This window comes from Homarus americanus, unplaced genomic scaffold (genome assembly GCF_018991925.1).
Source record: "Homarus americanus isolate GMGI-L3 unplaced genomic scaffold, GMGI_Hamer_2.0 scaffold22250, whole genome shotgun sequence".
Lineage (NCBI taxonomy): Eukaryota > Metazoa > Arthropoda > Malacostraca > Decapoda > Nephropidae > Homarus > Homarus americanus.
The window spans coordinates 6,852,952-6,858,951 of record NW_024741189.1 but is presented as its reverse complement, the minus strand read 5'-3'; positions in this window follow the sequence as shown (position 1 = coordinate 6,858,951).

Genomic DNA, 6,000 nt, shown 5'->3' with positions numbered 1-6,000 from the left:
GATTTTCACCAATAACCAGAAAAGCTAAAGTTTAAAGCTGTTATATAGCAGAACATGACAAGTTGAACAATATTTATTTTGTGAAGTTCGTAGAAAATTCGCCAAATAATGGGGTTAATTAACAAGGACCACGATACTGAGATGATTACGTAACAAACATTAAACAATCGTATTTCGTAGATATCGATATGGTTATCTACAACAATTAACGTAGATTAAGTGAATAGAGGTGATCAATTACACTTACCTTATCAAAAGTACGTAAGCAGACAAAAGCTGAAAGAGGCGTCAACCAGCAGCTGCCTTGCGTACACCTGTCACCCATCAATGTCAGTCACTCAATGTGATGGAGTGAAGGAAAGAAGGATGACAACTATTACAGGGTATATCGAGATGACGTCAACATGCCTGAAGGAGTTGCCAGTTGCGGAAATAATGCACTGGTCTTGCAGGTATACAGTATTAAAAATCGGATATATATAACAAGCGCTGGCAACTCTGGTAATGGGCCAAGTGTAAATTACCTAGTTAGTGGTAAGTTTTTACTTGTTACCGTGAGACGCATAGTAGTTTGTCAACGGTTTCACAAACAGCCTAGTAGTGACCAGTCTCAGTCTCTCTCTCTCTCTCTCTCTCTCTCTCTCTCTCTCTCTCTTAGTGACCAGTCTCTCTCTCTCTCTCTCTCTCTCTCTCTCCATTAATACCTTAATAATTCATTTGAATCTTCCTTGTTAACCTGGCAGTATAATTATTCATGTTTAGTATGATTTAAGAATCTTAATTAGTTCAGGAAACGGTGGTACTAACGCCCAGATGATACACAACAGTCGTTATGGAGGGACATGAACACGAGAGTAACAGACAAGATGCAGTAGACAAGATATAAACAGCTATTGACCAAGTGATTATAATAATATTGATAATATTGAGAAAAAAAATCATGGGAGGGTGTCAACACACACACACACACACATACACACACACAGCCTTCTGGTTGCCGTGTGCTTTTCAATGAACCGTTAATTTTATTTCACACACACACACACACACACACACACACACACACACACACACACACACACACACTACAAAAAAAAGGATGTATGTAGCCCAGAGGAGTGCTAATTGTACCATTAAAAATATGATTATACTGTACCACTCCTGCCACCTCAGAAGCCAGTGCGGAGGTCTAGGACAAGAGTGAGTGATCTCCTTCCCTCGCGAGGAAGTCACCCAGTACCTCATTACCGTCCAGGGAGGGTGCTGGTGGTAGAGTGGTACCGCTCTTGCCTTCGCAAGCGAGATGTCACGGGTTCGATTCCCGGGCCGGTGGAAGTTGTTTAGACATACTTCCTAGCCCCCATTAGTCCCTGTTCACCTAGCAGTAAAGTAGGTACCTGGTGTAAATTGAAAGTTGCGAATTCGTATTCAGGGACAAGTTGTTGGAGCTTCCAATAACTTGATGACATTAACCATTGACTCTTCAGGCTTCTATGCCCTTGCCTCTTCAGACTTCTACGCCCTTAACTCATGAGACATAAAGGAAAGCATGAACTTAGCATGCTTCCCTGTTGGGCACTGTAAACGCTTCTGCGCTTCACCTTACACAATGCTGTAGGGGAGTGCCCAATAAATAATAAAAAAAAAAAAAAATACCGTCCAGGCCGCTGTATGCCCTGTGGGTCGATCCCCATGTCCCCCAAGATACTCTCGAGCTGCAGGACGCTCCTGTAGCCCCAGGTATGAACATGACCTTGAGACCCCTGTAGCGTGACGATGGTGATGTGAAGATAGCCTCTGTTAACTTGCATGAATGTTAATTTATACTTATATATATATATATATATATATATATATATAGGTTAAAGTATTTAATTATTTTTTGTCAGTATTTGTTTATTAGTGCGAGAGGTGCTTCTCGAAGGATTGGGTGTTAAGGAGGTCTGAAGGAGTTGCAAGAGGGTATTGGAGCTTCACAGGGATGTGGTGGTTATGTTCCTAACCCCCTTATTATATGAGTCGTTTCTCCCTCTCAGCCACTCACTCCATCCCTTCCGTACTCACTCACTTCCATCCGTTGCTCAGTTGTTCATTCACTTTTTTTTTTTTTAGAGAAAGGAAGGGTGAAAGAACATTAGAGGTGGGGGAAGGAAGTTATAGTTCGGAAAATGAAGAAATTTAGGAGGAGGTAAGAGAGGGCGGTCTGACCGCCTAGCTAAGCTAATGGTGTGTTAGGTTTGTGTCATGGGTTAGTTATTGTCTGTAGGTACAGGCACTAGACATCCTACCCTATCCCATATATGGGTGTTTTGAGGGCCTTATTTCATATTCCGCCGATCCCACTGGTGGATGTTGGTCTAGGGAGGAGGTTGTCTATTGCCTGGCCGTATAGATCGGGGGTGGTAATGGACCTTTTGAGATTTGGTAACTTTTTGGGAACCATGCATGGTTGTTGTCATTATCTGGTGGGAGTCTTTGAAGGAGTTCTTGCTCTGCTCGTTCTATCTTTAGCCAGGCCCTGCTGGTTGATGGGTTTTGTTCTCAGGTCTCTATGTATCTCGGCTGTGGTTCTGGTGAAGGGGTATCTTTTACCTGTGACGAATCTTAGGGCTTGATTTTGGACCACCCGTAATTTTAATATTTGAATGGTGCTTATCGTATGAAGAGGTACTGCTGGGTAAGTTAATATCGGTATGATAAATGATGTCACCAGGCGGAGTTTTATTTTCTCAGGAAGCTCTTTAAAGTGGTATAGTTTTCTCAGCTCCCTTCTTGCCTTTTCCTTCGTGGTGTGGACATGATGGGAGTAACCTGTCGTGGATATTTGCAGGCCCAGGAGGGTGCCTCTGCTTTTGTATTTTATCTGGGCATTATTGGTTACTAATGGATGCGTTTTCCTTCTTTATAGGGGTATCACTGTGAATTTCGGGAGACTGATTTGGATTTTCCATTGTTTTTCGTAATTATTTATCCTTTCTAATTCCCGCGTGGTGTTGTCGACCTGTAACGCTCGCGATTTTCCTTGATGTGTTGTTATTTAAGTGATGTCATCTGCTGGCCAGGATAAGAGCTGCTTACCCTGGTCATATTCTCAGGTCTCTGTGAATTTCGGCTGTGGTTCTGGTGAAGGAGTGTCTTATGTCTGTGACATATCTCAGGGCTTGTTCTGGACCACCTATAGTTTTAATGATTGGGTGGTACTCAAAGTGTGCAGAGGTACTGCTAGATAGGTTAAAATCGGTACGATAAGTGGTGTAACAAGGCGGTGTTTTATTTTCTCAGGAAGCGCGTTAAAGTGTTATAGTTTTTTTTCTTTCCTGGTGTGGACATGATGAGAGTAACCTGTCATGCTTATATTCAGGCCCAGAAGAGGGCCTCTGTTCTTGAATTATATCTGGGCATTACTGATTACTAATGGGTGGGTTCTCCTTTTGCATAAGAGTGTCACTGTGAATTTGGGGAGACTAGTTTGGACATTTCTCTGAGTCTGGGTCTCTCCCCTTCCCTTACCGCTCCTCCCTTAACACACCACCTAGCTAGCTACTTCTCTCATTACCGTCGTCCCCTCTCTTCCCTCACCTCCAACCATGACCCCTCTCTTCCTCCACATCCCCCACTCATGTCCCCTCTCTTCCTCATCCTCACTCGCAATTCCTCTCTATCTCTTCTCACTACCATTCATGACCCCCTCCCCCCCACAATCCCACTCGCTGAACTAACGCCAGACTGATATTCTTTGGTTCCTGCTACTGCCTATACTGGCGAACTCTTTCAATGGGATCAATAGAGAATTAAAAAAATGGAGTTGTTTGTATGTTCCTACCTATATATGGCGACCTGTGGTGTAATGGTCAGCATGCTCGCCTCGCAAGTGAGTGGACCCGGGTTCGATCCCCGGGCAAAGTGAAACTATGGGCAAGTTTCTTTGCGCCATTTGCCTCTGTCCCTCTGTCTACCCAGCGGTAATTGGGGATCTGGGTTGTAATCGATTTGTGGATCATGTTCCTGAGTAATGGTTAGCCAGAGCAGTTGGATTATTCCTTGACACTGGGTCATGCAGCTCGTTAACTCAGGTGTGATTGTTGTATCGGCGACAGCTTCTACACCTTAAACAAATTCACCCCTAGGCGGCCCTAGGACCGGCCATTATCGAAAACGATAGGCAACCATTATGTATTTATATATGTATGTGTATGTATGTTTGTGTGTATGTATGCATGCATGTATGTATGCATGTATGTAAATGATTTTTCTATCTCGATGACTTGTTTCCTCCCCCTCTGTTTCTCTCTCTTTCTTTTGGCCCTTGCATTCGCTTTCCCTTTTTCTTTACCTCTCTCTTTTTCCACGTTCCTTTCTTTCTCGCGTCTGCCTTCCTTTTTCTCTGTGTCTCCTTCCCATCCTTCTCCCATTTTCTCTTTAATTTTTCTCCCTTTTCTCTCGCTTTCTTTCTCTCCTCCATTCTTTCTCATCACAAGCACCATCTGATCTTCATCACACAGTCCACCAAAAGTCTGGTCCAAACGACTCCTTTGTTATAATATTGTCCGGGGTAGGAGGAGGCAGCAGCAAAGTCTTCAATTTTTAAACGTGTACTATTTTCTTTGTAACGGCGTGGAAGAAAGTATCTATCTCTCTCTTTTGAATGACATTATGAAACCTTTAACCGTTATTTTACTTAGTATAAATATTTGATGTGTAGTGAAATATTTATTGTAATATTTTTTTTTCGATAATTAGTTTTTCCTAGTGACAGCCGCTCAACTAACTCAACACAGCTAGGATAGCTACTTTTGTATTAGGATATTTAATTTTAAGGTAATAAAATGGCGGCGAAGGTATGGCTATTAGGGGAGGTTGGAGGCCATTTAAAAAACAAAAAAATAGTAGTAGTAGTGTATGTGTATGTACTGTATGTGAGTGTGTGTGCTTAAAGAATACTTTCATAGTTGTATCTCATGAGCCGAAGAAAATCATGATACTAATTATAAACGCTTTCATATCGACCTGAGTACTTCATGGGTGAGATATGCTCTTTATTTATTAATTGATCTGATATGAGACGGGCAGGTAGTAAATAACATTCCTCAGGTGTAATGAAGTTCTTTTGATTCTCTTTCTCTCTGTGGCTGTCTCTGGCTGTCTCTGTCTCTGTAGTTGTGTCTGTCTGTCTGTCTGTCTGTGTCTCTCTCGCTGTTTGTCTATCTATCTAGCTGTCTGTCTGTCTATCTAGCTGTCTGTCTGTCTGTCTGTCTCTCTCTAGCTGTTTCTGCCTGTCTGTTTGTCTGTTTCTTTCTAGCTGTCTCAATCTGCCTCTTTGTGTCCGTCTGTCTCTCGGCATATGTCATAATTTCTTTGTCTCTTTCTGTCTGTTTCAATTTAATCTTCTCTGTCTGCCACACCGCTATATTTCTTTTTTCCTTCTCTCTTTCAATTGTTTTGTTTATCTTCTCCATCTGTCGCATCTCTAACTCCATTTTTCTCTATCTTCCTCTGTCTTATTCTCTCACTATCGTTACCAGGGGTCAACACACCCAGTATAAACAGTATCTCCCCCACAAACACATCACTAGTGTACTCTCTGCTTGTTGTGTTTACATATTTTTTCCTCCTTAAAGACAGCAATTAAAAAAAAACCCCGATATCAACGAGGAGCACACGACCAAAACTTGTGATGAAATTTTCTATTGTGTTTACGATACTTCTACTGAGTTTATGAGGTTTCTCCTGTGTTTATGGTGCTTCTGTGTTTACGATACTTCTACTGAGTTTATGAGGTTTCTCCTGTGTTTATGGTGCCTAATCCGTGTTTATGGTATCTCACCTGTGTTTATGGTGCTTCTGTGTTTATGATGCTTCCGTGTTTATGGTGCTTCACCTGTGTTTATGGTGATTCAGTGTTCATGGTGCCTCAGCTGTGTTTATGGTGCTTCTGTGTTTCTGGTGCCTCACCTGTGTTTATGGTGCCTCAGCTGTGTTTATGGTGCTTCTCCTGTGTTT